General features: G+C 43.2%; 1 long non-coding RNA gene across 1 annotated transcript in view; it reads right to left on the minus strand.

Moving 5' to 3' along the window:
• Positions 1-5986: 5986 nt before the first annotated feature.
• The window catches only part of LOC143276935 (uncharacterized), a 35578-nt gene continuing 24993 nt past the window's right edge, over positions 5987-16571 (minus strand). Inside the window, exon 4 of the long non-coding RNA XR_013053658.1 lies at positions 5987-6092. This is a non-coding gene — a long non-coding RNA (uncharacterized LOC143276935). The remainder of the gene's footprint in view (positions 6093-16571) is intronic.

Here is a 16571-nt window from a genome sequence, read left to right on the forward strand (position 1 = left end):
TCAACAACAACAACAACAAAAAATCATCAAGAGCAAAATTAGTTGTCAGTCAGTATGCATTTTAAAACAATAGCATAATTTTATTTTTAAATATCAAATCAATCAATTAATTAATCACCCAATCAATCAACAAAAGAATAAACTAAAATCAACAAGAGTAGAACAGTGCTTATATATATATATATATATATATATATATATATATATATATATATATATACAACAGGCAGTTTAATTCAGACAAAAGTAAATAACAAAAGATAAGACACATTTACAGTAAAATACAAATGTAAGATATGCCAGTACACCAGAAGCAATGTAGAACCATATCATATAACAAACGAGTGTGAAATGATGCCAACAGGCCATAAGTAGTTGCTCTGAGCGACATCATGCTGCCTCTGCCTTGCTCTGAGCGACATCATGCTGCCTCTGCCTTGCTCTGAGCACGATTATGCTGCCTCTGCCTTGCTCTGAGCACGATTGCCTTGCTCTGAGCACGATTGTGCTGCCTCTGCCTTGCTCTGAGCACGATTATGCTATCTCTTTGCTGCTCTGATCGATCTGTGAATCACTGCCCATTCTTGCTGTGGGCGATATCATGCTGTCTTTTCTTGCCTTGGGAAATATTGTGCAGTCTTTTTCTTGCTGTGAGCGATATTGTGCTGCTTATTTCTAGCTGTGAGCGATATTGTGCTGCTTATTTCTAGCTGTGAGCGATATTGTGCTGCTTATTTCTAGCTGTGAGCGATATTGTGCTGCTTATTTCTTGCTGTGAGCGATATTGTGCTGCTTCTTTCTAGCTCTGAGCGATATCATACTACCCCTTTCTTCTACTCAGCGATATCATGCTGCCTCTTTCTTGCTGTGAGTTCTGTGTGGGTGGGTGGTTTAATTCATTCGTTTCCAACAGCCAAGCGTGTCAGTCATGTACCATTCTATATTTGCGTGTGTTGATCAATACATATGGTTTCCTGCTTCAGAATCTGCAGGAATTACTCTGCATGTGCTGGAGGGAGGGCTCTACACCACAGGACATGCGAGATGCGAAGATCGTGACCCTGTACAAGAACAAGGGCGACCGCAGCGACTGTTACAGCTACCGGGGCATCTCTCTACTCAGCATTGTTGGCAAAGCCTTTGCAAGAGTCATCCTGGCCCAATTGCAAGTCCTGGCAGCACGCATATACCCAGAGTCGCAGTGTGGGTTTAGGGCAGGCAGATCTACCATCGACATGATATTCTCCGTCAGACAACTGCAGTAAAAATGCTGAGAGCAACATCAACCACTCTACCTTGCCATAATCGACCTGACAAAGGCCTTTGGTCTAGTGAGCAGGAACAGACTGTCCACACTTCTGGGGAAGATAGGCTTTCCCCAAAAATTACTGGCCATTGTCGAATCCTTTCACAGGGACATGTACAGCACAGTGTACTACATTGGAGCAATGTCTGACCCGTTCCAAATAAGCAGTGGCGTCACGCAGGGTTGTGTGCTCGCCCCAACACTTTTTGGCATATTTTTCTCCATGCTCCTGTCATATGCGTTTGCAAACAACGAAGATGGAGTTTACCTACACACAAGATCTGACGGAAAGCTCTTCAACCAGGCCAGACTCAGAGCCAAGACCAAAGTCAGGCGTGTCACCATCACAGAGGCTCTCTTTGCTGAAGACGCTGCACTGGTGACACACACAGAGGAGGCCCTACAGACTCACAGACCGCCTTGTGCATGCGTGCAACGAATTTGGCCTCACCATCAACCTGAAGAAAACGGAAGTGATGGGACAGGGCACAAACTCTCCTCCAACAATCGACATCGGGAGCCACGAGCTGAACACAGTTGACCAGTTTCAGTATCTAGGGTCGACAATAACTGCCAATCTTTCCCTGATCCAGAGATCAACTCAAGAATTGCGAAGGCCGCCGGGGTCATGTCCAAACTTCACAACAGGGTGTGGTCAAACAAAAACCTGACGGTGAACACCAAGATGCAGGTGGACAGAGCTTGGTTCTAAGCACCCTACTCTACTCGAGTGAAACATGGACCACATATTCCACCCCAGAGAAGAGACTAAACAGTTTCCATCTTTGATGCCTCAGACGCATTCTTGGAATCCGATGGCAGGACAAGATCCCAAATACTGAATTGTTTGAGCATGCAGGCTTTGCCAACTGTCTTCGCCCTTCTGAGTCAACGCCGTCTTCGCTGGCTCTGTCATGTTCGGCAAACTATCAGAGGGATCTAGGTCTCAAGGCCGCCCCCGACTAAGATTCAAAGACGCTTGCAAACGGGACCTGAAAAGTACGGGTATTGACGTGCTGTGCCGGAAAAGCCTTGCGGACTCACGTGGAGCCTGGAAATCTGCCATTTAGAGAGGGGTGAAACAAGCAGAGAGAAGCCACATTGACTCGCTGAGGAGAAAAGGAAGTTCAACGCCTGGCAGTGACTACATTTCTGGTGCAGCCATCGTCTCTCAGGACGGAAGGAGGCCGATGACGACGACGACGGTTTCCTGCAGCCAAGTGCGTCAATCATGTCTGATTCTCCATTTGTGTGTGTGGTTTAATCCATATGGTTTCCTGCAACCAAGGATCTGTATCCTGTATGATTCTATATTTGTGTGTGGTTTAATCCATATGGTTTCCTGCAACCAAGGATCTGTATCCTGTATGATTCTATGTAATCATGTGTATGTGGTTGAATCCATATGGTTTCCTGCAACCAAGGATCTGTATCCTGTATGATTCTATATTTGTGTGTGGTTTAATCCATATGGTTTCCTGCAACCAAGGATCTGTATCCTGTATGATTCTATATTTGTGTGTGGTTTAATCCATATGGTTTCCTGCAACCCAGGATCTGTATCCTGTATGATTCTATGTAATCATGTGTATGTGGTTGAATCCATATGGTTCCCTGCAACCAAGTGAGTCAGTCATGTGTGACTCCACCTCAGGTTTTGTGGTTTAGTCCACGTGGCTTCCTACAGCCAAGCGTCTCTATCATGTATGACTCCATTTTCTTTCTAAAGTCCATGTTGTAGTCAGGGCCGTGTCGTAATCCTTGCACTTTCACGTCCTTGATTGAGTGGCCTTTTTGGTTGAAGTGCCTTGCCAGAGGCTTGTCTCTCTTCTTTTCGATGTCTGACAGGTGCTGTTTGAAGCGTTCAGCCAAGGTGGTACCAGTTTCTCCGACGTACAGTTTCTTGCATTTTGTACAGACAATCACATAGACCAGGTTGGCTGTTTGGCAGTTCATATGCCTGAAGGCGATCACATTCTGCCGGGGTCCTCGAACAACTGAGGAAGCGCTAATGTAAGGACAAGCTCCGCACCTGGGCATGTGGCACGGGAATGTTCCGGCAAATTTCCTGCGGGATGGTACCAGCTGACCCACTGCTCGCTGAACTGAGTTCGCTCGTGAAAGTCTGTTCCTTACCATTCGTCTTGGCACTGATGCAAGTTCCAGATGTGCAGGGTGTCTTGCGCTAGCATCGTTTATGGAACGTTGAGGTGCACGTGCTGTGGCATCTTTGGGTTTCTGGAAAAGTGCTGACTGAGTCGTTCCCACACGTGCGTCCTGCTTTTTCTGTGCAGCGGTCTGTGGTTCAGGTTGTTGCCTTGCACGTATTTCTGCTTCCAGTTCGAGCTTTCTGTTTTTCTGCAACCCATCCTCCTGTCGAAAACGTTTTTTTGCTTTCACATCGGGATTTATGCCTTCTTGCAATCCAGCCTCCTGTTTACGTTTTTGTGCTTTCAGTTCATCCACCATGCCTTCTTGCAATCCACACGGTTGTTCTCTACGTTTTTGTGCTTTCAGTTCGGGGTCCATGCCTCCTTGCAATCCAGCCTCCTGTTGTCTATATATCTGTGTGTCAGGCCTGCGCTGTGCTGCAGATCTCTGTACAGAGGACTGTGGTTCAAAGTGTCGCCGTACAAGTTTTCCTGTTCCAAGTTCCGGTTTTCTGCCTTCTTGCAATCCACCTCCACGTTTTTGTGTTTTTAGTTCGGGGTTCATGCCTCCTCGCAATGCACCCTGTTGTTCTCTACGTTTTTGTGTTTTTAGTTCGGGGTTCATGCCTCCTCGCAATGCACCCTGTTGTTCTCCACGTTTTAGTGTTTTTAGTTCGGGGTTCATGCCTCCTCGCAATGCACCCTGTTGTTCTCTACGTTTTTGTGTTTTCAGTTCGGGGTTCATTCCTCCTTGCAATCCAACCTCCTGTTGTCGACATTTTTGTGTGGCAGGTCTCCGTTGTCCATGGTCTGAACGTTTTCCTGCAGCCTTATCCTGCTTTGTTGGGTGCATAGCCGCTCCTACTGGGTGCATGTGGTCGTCAGCTGCTGGCTTGTGCTTTATGTCAGATTCTTCCACCAGCCCCTGAGGTGGTCGTCGATTTTCTGCCTGTTTGGGTTGTGTGTGAAGCACACCTGTGTGAATGTGAAGCTGTTGTGTGTGGAGATGTCCTGTACGATCAGCTTCCACATTCTGCAGTGCTTCAATGTGCAGTGCAGCCGATCTGAGGACTGCATGGAAAGCTGTTGTCAAATTCTGAACTGCGTTACATTGTTCTGACGGTTCTGAGTTTGTACAGGGTGGAGGTGCCATTTCAGGGTATGTACGATGTGGTGATAATGCACGTTCCGGGTATGTATGATGTGGTGATGATACCCGTTCCTGACATGGATGGTGTCCTGATGGTATCCGTTCCGGGTATGTACGGTGTGGTAGTTGTACTCGTTCAGGGTATGTACGATGTGGTGATGGTACCCGTTCCGGGTATGTACGATGTGGTGATGGTATCCGTTCTGGGTATGTACGATGTGGTGATGGTATCCGTTCTGGGTATGTACGATGTGGTGATGGTATCCGTTCCGGGTATGTACGATGTGGTGATGGTACCCGTTCTGGGTATGTACGGTGTGGTGTTGGTACCCGTTCTTGGTATGTACGATGTGGTGATGATATCCGTTCTGGGTATGAACGATGTGGTGATGGTACTCGTTCAGGGTATGTACGATGTGGTGATGGTACTCGTTCAGGGTATGTACGATGTGGTGATGGTACTCGTTCAGGGTATGTACGATGTGGTGATGGTACTCGTTCAGGGTATGTACGATGTGGTGATGGTACTCGTTCAGGGTATGTACGATGTGGTGATGGTACCCGTTCAGGGTATGTACGATGTGGTGGTTGTACTCGTTCAGGGTATGTACGATGTGGTGATGATATCCGTTCCGGGTATGTACGATGTGGTGGTTGTACTCGTTCAGGGTATGTACGATGTGGTGATGGTACCCGTTCAGGGTATGTACGATGTGATGATGGTACCCGTTTCGGGTATGGATGATGTCGTGATGGTAACCGTTCAGGGTATGTACGATGTGGTGATGGTACCCGTTCCGGGTATGGATGATATGGTGATGGTACCCATTCTGGATATTGATGATGTGGTGATGGTATCCGTTCTGGGTATGTACGATGTGGTGATGGTATCCATTCTGGGTATGAACGATGTGGTGATGGTATCCGTTCCGGGTATGTCCGATGTGGTGATGGTATCCGTTCTGGGTATGTACGATGTGGTGATGGTATCCGTTCTGGGTATGTACGATGTGGTGATGGTATCCATTCTGGGTATGAACGATGTGGTGATGGTACCCGTTCCGGGTATGTCCGATGTGGTGATGGTATCCGTTCTGGGTATGAACGATGTGGTGATGGTACCCGTTCCGGGTACAGATGATGTGGTAATGGTTCCCGTTCAGAGTATGGATGATGCAGTGATGGTTCCCATTCCGGGTGTGCACGAGGTCGTGATGGTTCCCATTCCGGGTATAGATTATGTGGCGATGATACCCGTTCCGGGTTTGGAAGATGTAACGGTGCACGTTCCGGGTACTGATGACGTAGTGGTTCCCGTTCTTGGAATGCACGACGAAGCGGCGATGGCTGTTCTGGGTATGGACAACATGGTAGCGGTACCCTCTCCGGGTAGGCACTGTGTAGGGGTAGCCAATCCGGGTGTCTGTCACCTGGCGACGCCCATTCGTGGTCTGCCCATCTGCGCTCAGGTTCTCCCATCAGGACGCTGCAACAGACAGGAAACGTGTGGCTACTGGTTTGATTTGGGTTGATTTGATTTGATACAGATACTTATACAGTGCCTATCCTCGGTCAGAGAACGATCTGTATGGATACTTATACAGTGCCTATCCTCGATCAGAGATCGAGCTCTACATGGATACTTACACAGTGCCTATCCTCGGTCAGAGAACGATCTGTATGGATACTTATAGCGTGCCTATCCTCGATCAGAGATCGAGCTCTATATGGATACTTATACAGTGCCTATCCTCGGTCAGAGAACGATCTGTATGGATACTTATACAGTGCCTACCCTCGATAAGTATTGATACTTATACAGTGCCTACCCTCGATAAGTATGGATACTTTTCAGTGCCTATCCTCGATCAGAGACCGAGTTCTATATGGATACTTATACAGCGCCTATCCTCGATCAGTATGGATACTTATACAGTGCCTATCCTCGGTCAGAGAACGATCTGTATGGATACTTATACAGTGCCTACCCTCGATAAGTATTGATACTTATACAGTGCCTATCCTCGATCAGAGACCGAGCTCTATATGGATACTTATACCGTGCCTATCCCCGGTCAGAGAACGATCTGTATGGATACTTATACAGTGCCTATCCTCGATCAGAGACCGAGCTCTGTATGGATACTTATACCGTGCCTATCCTCGATCGGAGACCGATCTCTATATAGATACTTTATACAGTGCCTATCCTCGATCAGAGACCGAGCTCTGTATGGATACTTATACCGTGCCTATCCTCGATCGGAGACCGATCTCTATATAGATACTTTATACAGTGCCTATCCTCGATCAGAGACCGAGCTCTGTATGGATACTTATACCGTGCCTATCCTCGGTCAGAGACCGATCTGTATGGATACTTATACAGTGCCTACCCTCGGTCAGTATGGATATTTATACAGTGCCTATCCTCGATAAGTATTGATACTTATACAGTGCCTATCCTCGATCAGAGACCGAGCTCTATATGGATACTTTATACAGTGCCTATCCTCGATAAGTATTGATACTTATACAGTGCCTACCCTCGGTCAGTATGGATACTTATACAGTGCCTATACTCGATCAGAGACTGAGTTCTATATGGATACTTTATACAGTGCCTATCCTCGATCAGAGATCGAGCTCTGTATCGATACTTATTCAGTTCCTGTCGTCAATCAGAGACCAAGCTCTGTATGGATACTTTACACAGTGCCTATCCTCGGTCAGAGACCAAGCTCTGTATGGATACTTTATACAGTGCCTATCCTCGGTCAGAGACCAAGCTCTGTATGGATACTTTATACAGTGCCTATCCTCGGTCAGAGACCAAGCTCTGTATGGATACTTTATACAGTGCCTATCCTCGGTCAGAGACCAAGCTCTGTATGGATACTTTATACAGTGCCTATCCTCGATCAGAGATCGAGCTCTGTATCGATACTTATTCAGTTCCTGTCGTCAATCAGAGACCAAGCTCTGTATGGATACTTTACACAGTGCCTATCCTCAGTCAGAATACGGCCCCGAACAGTAACAGAGGAAGCAGCTGCTGCTCCAACTATCTGGGCCAGAATTTGATCATAGCGGTGAGCGTCTTGCCCAAGTTACATCCCCACTCTCCAGGCCACAAGGACGTGAGGACAGTCGGCGCTGGGATGGTTCCCAAAGGCCACCTGGCTCCCAAACTGTACAGCGCTATATAAGTATCCGTATATATACGATACAATACAATACAATACAATACAATACAATAATATCAAATCAAATGTTTTTCTATTCCTTTTCTCCATGTATGTATGTATGTATTTGCACTCTTCCACCCCTTTTTTGACTCACTCGTGTAAACAAAAGAAAGTCTATGTAATAACCTGGTGTATGTGTGTGCATGTGTCCGTGGTAAACTTTAACATTGTCATTTTCTGTGGAAATACTTTGTCAGTTGACACAGATTTGGCTTAAAAATAGGAAAAATTCAGTTGTTTTTTTTTTGTTTTTTTTCAGTCATCCTGTTTAACTCTCTCCATACGAACGGCGAAAGAGACGACGTTAACAGCGTTTCACCCCAGTTACCATCATCAAAATATTGCAAGCGGAAGGCTCTTATACTGAAGAGGTGAATGTTGACAAAGAATACCACAATTCTGACGACGGAAACTAAAGGTTGGGTCATTCAGACACCCACTGGACATCCGAGGGGTCTGTGTAGAGGAGAATAGAGGACTGGCCGTACTGAGTGAGTTAAAACAATATTACACATCTGTGATGGCACAAAAAAACTTTTAAAAAAGCCATAAGCCAGAATATTTGCACAATAAATCTACTGTTACATTTTTATTTTTCATTCACAAAACTTGGCACTTTGATTTGATATTCTGACATATCTTTAATAGCAGTCAGTTTTATCATTTCTTGTTCAAACAGGAACTTATTTTGCTTAGCATGGAAGTTATATTTATGAATACACCTCTTTGGTGCAGCTAGCAAAAAGAGAAATTAATCTGTAATTGAGGCTAGGGGGTTTGATTTGTTTTAAACTGATCTTTCTCATTTTAAACATTACATTTTGAAATTATACTCAATACATAGAAAAGCTTTTGCGTTTTGCTCTCAGTGTACAGGGCTTTCACTATGTTCATTCGCCAAAGCGGTCTTTTTCGGAAAATATTAAAATCAATGCTTATTACTACGAGTGGAGTTTAACAACCTATTGGCTGAGCCCTTAAGGTCAAGGCAAAAAACGTAGCCGTAGTAGAAGTAGTGTAGGGACTGGAAGTTTGACTGCTTAGGCCTCATGGCCTTTTTATGTCCCCTTCAATATCTGTCTTTTTATTTGTGGGATACACAAACATTTTCATTTACTCTAATTCATTCATCAAAGTCAATAAATTGTTCTTTTAAATTGATGTTCTTGTCAAGGAGATTTTTTAACACATTAGTATTTTGTGCAACTTTAGTTTCAACTGGTAGAGCATTCCATATTTTTGCAATTCTATTTGCGAATAATTTTTCCTTAGGTTAGTATTACAGTGTTCCTTGCAAATTTCCATTATTGAATTTCTTGTACTCTCATAATCTGACATTCTAAAAATATTAATTACATTGACTTCATTATAGCACTTTAACATTTTGTAAGTTTCTATTAAGTCTCCTCTTAGCCTTCTACCCTTTGATGAATGCAAATTCAGGTATTTAAGTCTCTGTTGATAGCTCATAGAGTTGCATTCTTTTGTTTTAATAACTTAGTTGCTCTTCTTTGTACCCTTTCTATAGCTCTATAGATTGTCTCTTGAGGTATGCCTATCGTGCTGACCACAGCACCGAAACCACTCTCCTCCACATCCTGAATAACCTACTGTTAGCGTCCGACTCAGGACAAATCTCCCTTCTCACTCTTCTCGATTTGTCAGCCGCCTTTGACACGATAGACCATTCAATTTACATTTGGTATCAATGGCACTGTTCTAAACTGGTTCAAATCTTATCTCACTGATCGATTCCACTCTGTCATTGTTGACAATTTCCAGACTGAACCCGTTAAAATTGAACATGGATTCCCACAGGGATCTGTTTTAGGCCCGGTGCTCTTCACACTGTACACTGCTCCTCTCGCTGAAATTATCAACCGCCATAATGTCAGTCATCATTCTTATGCTGATGACACTCAACTCCTGAAGAGTGATACCCACGAAAAACTGTCTTCGCTCTTGCAAGAAACATCCAACCGCTTCCTGGACATTCAAAATTGGATGACTCTAAATAAGTTACAATTGAATCGGACAAAACTGAAGCAATGATCATAGGAACTAAACAAAAACTCTCTTCCTTCACAACTTACACAATCAAACTTGGCAGTACATCCATCCCTCTTTCCAGTTCAGTCAGGAACCTCGGCGTTGTCCTTGACAACACTGTCCATGCAAAAATTTATCAGTCAAACATGTCAATCCTGCTACTGTCAATTGCGGAGCATCAGTTCCATCCGGAAATATCTGTCCACCGACGCAACATCTAGACTTGTCGTTTCTCTCATTCTCTCTCGCCTTGACTACTGTAACTCCCTATTGTCTGGTTTGCCTGCTTCATCCATCCAGTCCCTTCAGCGCATACAAAACTCTGCTGCCCGACTCGTCCTCAGAAAGAAAACATCTGAGCACATCACTCCTCTTTTGCAACATCTCCACTGGCTCCCTGTCTCACACAGAATAAAGTACAAGATCAGCACTCTATGTTATAAATGTATTCACAAATCTGCCCCTTCCTATCTCGTGGCTGCCTTCACCTCTACACTCCATCTCGCTCACTACGATCAGCTTCGGATCCACTCTGTTTACGCATACCCAGATTCAAGTTCTCGACTGTTGGCTGCCATTCTTTCTCTGTCTCTGGACCTTGCAACTGGAATGAACTTCCTCTTTTGCTTCGTCAAGTCTCCACACTCAGCTCTTTCAAGTCTGGCCTTAAAACCCACCTCTTCCCAAAATAGCCTCCCTTCCCTGCCTCTTCCTTGTCCTCAGTTTCTCCAGTTTTTAGAGTTATGCATGCGTGTGAATAACTGGTGCGAAAGCGCTTTGATTTGTCTCTGCACAAGATTCAGCGCTATATAAATACCATTATTATTATTATTATGCGTGTCACACAATATTACCATATTCTACTTGTGATCTAACCAATGCTTTATAGATTTTCAGAAATATATCTTTATCTAAACAGGTAAATGTTCTCTTAATTACTCCTATCATCTTTACACATAATTATTCATACATATTCAAAGCGCGTGCTCATATTCCTCGTGACCGCGAATGACGACATTTAAACAAACTATCTACATTTCTTCCCCTCCACTCCTCTGTGTGACGGGTGGGGGGGGGGGGGGGGGGGGGAAGGGGGGAGTGAGAGAGAAAGAGTGTGAGTCTGAGTGTGTGCGCACATGTATGTGATTGAGTTTGTGAGAAAGAGACTAACTGCAAAGGTTACTATAAAAGGTTTAATTATGTTTTCAAGCAGGCCTGCCTGTGATATGTTGAAGTCTCACCCTACTGGGCTCTATCTCTTCACCTTGGGCACAGCAGTGTGAATATAACAGAAGACACCCGACACAAAAAAGTGAAGAATTGGGAGGAAATATTAAATTAAAAAGTTAAAATGTTACTCATGATATCCCAGTTTTTGTGATTTTCCTGACAGTATTACAGTTTTTACTGCCTTCTCTGCCACAAGGGAAGCGGCACCTCTTGTCGCCAGATGCTGATCATGAGTTTAGTGAGACTGTGTCTACAATCATGTATGCCTAATCAATTTGTGGAATCCTTTGGGTAAAGAGTAGCAGTACTATAATTGATTGCTTTGAAATTTTCATGAAAAGACCATTTAATCTTCATGCAGGAGACATGACAGATTCTCATTACAAACACAATCATACAGGGATATGTAGGTATAATACTAAAAGGCTGGGGTGGGTGAACAAGTGTCTTGCAAGCACATAACAGAGGAAAGTGGATTTTAAAACCAACTTCTGCTTGGGGATCTTTTTTTGCTGACTGGGGATTCAATACTGGAGAAAAAGTGGGACTAATGTGTGCTGAAGTGAAAATTCCATCGTTCACCTAAGGCAAATGTCAGCTGCATACAAGTTTCAGTTTCACTTTCTCAAGGAGGCGTCACTGCGTTCGGACAAATCCATACACGCTACACCACATCTGTTGAGCAGATGCCTGACCAGCAGCATAACCCAACGCGCTTAGTCAGGCCTTGAGTGCATGCTTACATATTTGTGTACCTATGAAAGTGGATTTCATTTTACGTAATTTCGCCAGAGGACAACACTCTCGTTGCCATGGGTTCTTTTTCAGTGCGCCAAGTGCGTGCTGCACACGGGACCTCGTGCATATAAAAGACATAGAACATACATGAAAACGTGCCCACTTTAGAATGTATATAAAAACAGTCACTGGAAACCTGGGGGGGGGGGGGGAAACAGCATCTTATCAGATATTGAGGTAAAATCATGTGAATTTTCCCCTGTATTCTTTCTGTGTGTGTATATGTGTGAGTGTGCAGTGTCAGTATGTGTGTTTGTTTTGTACTGTGATAGTGTGGGTATGTTTGAGCTGTTGGCTCACATAGCTTGAAACCAACCTCCACACCCAACACACACAAAAGTTATACAAACATGCACACACACACACACACTCTCTCTCTCTCTCTCTCTCCTTCCCCCTCTCTCTCTCTAACACAACACTCACACACGCACGCACACACACACACACACACACACACACACACACACACACAGTACCACACGTTCATAAACTCACACACACACAATGACACAGCACACACACAAACCACGCAGTGAATCATTCACACACACACTAACACACTAGACACATTGACACACCACTCAGAAACACACACACACACACACACACACACACACACACACACACACACACACACACACACACACACACACACACAACAGAGTGAAAGTGACACACGCAGACACCAGACACAATCACTCTCAACTGAATCGTACTGGTCGAAGCCATTCACAAAGCTAAGTTTATCGATGTATGGGACACCTTGCCTCAAGATCAAGCTTGTCAACGCTCTTCCTATTTTCATTTGCTTTTCCGTTTTACACTTGTTTATCGATCCAGAGCACGAGATCAGTGTTCGAGCAAGTCGGATCGTCCAATCAGCAAAAGTGAAGCAGACCGAAATGAAGGGAAACAACTCTGACAGTCATTGTTTCGTGACGTCATCGCTCGTTCCCGATACCACCAAAGGGCGGTCAGTCATGCGAGTAGCAGACGATGCTTGATACCAACAACGGCAGAGACAGCAATCACTGGTGAAGTCAGTTCGCTATCCACCCACCAAACTGACCAGTTAACTCACTCAGTACGGCGTCGTGCTCTCTCCTCTCTCCCTATAACTCACTCAGTACGGCCAGCCCTCTCTTCTCCTCTACACAGACCCCTCGGATGTCCAGTGGGTGTCTCAATGGCCCAACCTTTAGCTTCCGTCGTCAGAATTGTGGTATTCTTTGTCAACATTCACCTCTTCAGTATAAGAGCCTTCCGCTTGCAATATTTTGATGGTGGTAATTGGGGTGAAACGCTGTTAACGTCGTCTCTTTCGCCGTTCGTATGGAGAGAGTTAAAGTCTGACAACACCCCCACTGGCTCAGCTTCTGCAACAGCGGCAGACTACACCTTTTCACTACGACGACGATACACTCAAGTTCGGTGGAACACTGGTCAGTATCACACGCCTTTGTAAATCTCTAAATCCCTGAAGTGCGTTTCCCATTGAAACACAGCCATCCTCAACAACCAACAGGGTTGAATCAATATTATTCATATCGTACAATTGATACTGAATACTGTAATATGTCTTCTGATATTTGATATCGAATATATGTTGCGAAGGTCCTTTATGAACCACCCTGCTGTATTTCTCGCGTTCAAACAGTGTCTTTCAGTTCAGGTCAATGCAGTTGTTCAAGGAAACGTCAATGCATTCGGACACAAAGCAGATGACTGATAGTAGCGTAACCCGACGCGCTTAGTCAAGTTTTGACTTGAGGGAAAATAAAATGAAATAAAAATGAAATAAGAGATAATGAATGAATGAATGAATGAATGAATAACTAAGTAAACAAATAGATGAATGAATAAACAAACAAACAGATAAATAAAGAACATAAAATATTAGGGAAAAGGAAAGAGATAAAGCGGATGATAATAATGAATAATGACAACACATACATTTATAAATGACTGAATAGGTAATTTAAACACACGGGTAACACACACACACACACACACACACACACACACACACACACACACACACACACACACACACACACACACATGCAACAACTATGCAGTCTCGCATATATAAAAGCACAAAAAATCTACATAGGCCCAGCACTACACATAAAAACATAGTTATGAGCCCTGATTTAAACTCGCTCTTTCACACACACACACACACACACACACACACACACACACACACACACACACAAGACACTAATGATAATAATGATAATAATAATAATAATAATAAACATGGTATGTATATAGCGCTGAATCTTGTGCAGATACAAATCAAAGCGCATTCGCACCAGTCATTCATACGCATGCATAACTCTAAAACTGAAGAAACTGAAGACAAGGAATAGACAGGGAAGGGAGGCTATTTTGGGAAAAGGTGGGATTTTAGGCCAGACTTGAAGAGCTGAGTGTGGAGACTTGACGAAGCGAAAGAGGAAGTTCATTCCAATCGCAAGGTCCAGAAACAGAGAAAGAACGGCAGCCAACAGTCGAGTGTTTGAATCTGGGTACGTGTAAACAGAGTGGATCCGAAGCCGATCGTAGAGAGAGAGAGCGAGATGGAGTGTAGAGGTGAAGGCCGCCGCAGACTGAGATAGGAAGGGGCAGATTTGTGAATACATTTATAACATAGAGTGCTGATCTTGTACTTTATTCTGTGTGAGACAGGGAGCCAGTGGAGATGTTGCACTAACATTATCTTTAATTACTCATTTACTGCATTGTAATTCATAGACTTTCCCTGCATTTTAACCAATTAATTTTACTTGTTGGCAGAAATATTGCCTTGAAAATGTTCAGTATTGTGCAGACTACTTTGGTGTAGTATGTGCTAGTGTGGGGTGGGAGAGAAGGGGGGGTTTGTTCCAGCATGGTGACATCACTGTAATACAGTTTGTAATATCATGTAGTTTGTGTACACATATTTTGAGCACAAAATTGAGTCAAATGTACCTACTAAATCAGATGTGTATGAGAGAGAGAGAGAGAGAGAGAGAGAGAGAGAGAGAGAGAGTTCTTTATTCATGAGGATAATATAATATAATATAATATATATATATATATATATATATATATAATAAATGAAAGAGTTGTTTGTTTTGTTCATGTGTGTGTGTGTGTGTGTGTGTGTGTGTGTGTGTGTGTGTGTGTGTGTGTGTGTGTGTGTGTGTGTGTGTTAGGTTCTGTAACAATGAGAAAGTAGTCTACATAACTGATTTCAGACTGCTGGGAAACAGACCCTGGTCTGACTGATTCACTCCAGGGGTTTGAACCATCTCATGTACCAAATATAATTGAATATCATTTCTAATGTGAATCTGACTCCTCTTTCATTTGAACAAAAGCAAATATGAATTTGAAACCTTATTTGAAGCTGTTCGGGCCTTTGTGTATGAATTTGAAACCTTATTTGAAGCTGTTCGGGCCTTTGTGTATGAATTTGAAACCTTATTTGAAGCTGTTCGGGCCTTTGTGTATGAATTTGAAACCTTATTTGAAGCTGTTCGGGCCTTTGCGTAAGCATGTAATGCAGCCACACGCACAAAATGAAGACATTGTCTATACTAACACTGTCTTTAACTACTGCATGCTAATTTATAGACTTTCCCCGCATTTTCAACAATCACTTATACTTGTTGGCAATAATAATGTTTGTCTTTAAAAATGTTCAGTATTGTGCAAAATACTTTGGTGTAGTATGTGCTAGTGTGGGGTGGGAGAGAAGGGGGGTTTGTTTCAGTATAGTGACATCACTGTAATACAGTTTGTAATATTATGTAGTTTGTGTACACATATTTTGAGCACAAAATAGGTTCGTTCAAATGTGGAATGTATTTACGAACTTAGAGGTGTACAGGAGAGAGAGAGAGAGAGAGAGAGAGAGAGATTACAAGGAAGAATTCTTTATTTATGAGGATAATATAATATATATAATAAATGAAAGAGTTGTTTGTTTTGTTCGTGTGTGTGTGTGTGTGTGTGTGTGTTAGGTTCTGTAACAATGAGAAAGTATGTCTGATAGCAGTCTACATAACTGATTTCAGACTGCTGGGAAACAGACCCTGGCCTGACTGATTCACTCCTAGGATTCGAACCAAACTCATGTATGAAATGTAACTGAACTTTATTTCTTATGTGAATTTGACTCCTCTTTCATTTGAACAAAATCAAGTATGAGTTTGAAGCATTATTTGAAACATCATTTTTGACTCACTTGTGTAAACAAAGTGAGTCTATGTTTTAACCCGGTGTTCGGTTGTGTGTGTGTGTGTGTGTGTGTGTGTGTGTGTGTGTGTGTGTGTCCGTGGTAAACTTTAACATTGCCATTTTCTCTGCAAATACTTTGTCAGTTGATACCAAATTAGGTATAAAAATAGGAAAAATTCAGTTCTTTCCAGTCATCTTGCTTAAAACAATATTGCACCTATGGGATGGGCACCCAAAAAAATTTTAAAATGAAGCCTAATTATATGCAAACTGCATTTACTGTTATATTTATATTTTTTTTGTATTCTCTAAACTTGGCACTTTGATCTGATATTCTGACCCAACAAGAAGAGCAGTCATTATAATCATTTTTTGTTCAAACAGGAACTTCTTTTGCTAAGCATGAA

The sequence above is a fragment of the Babylonia areolata genome, chromosome 33 (assembly GCF_041734735.1).
Source record: "Babylonia areolata isolate BAREFJ2019XMU chromosome 33, ASM4173473v1, whole genome shotgun sequence".
NCBI lineage: Eukaryota > Metazoa > Mollusca > Gastropoda > Neogastropoda > Buccinidae > Babylonia > Babylonia areolata.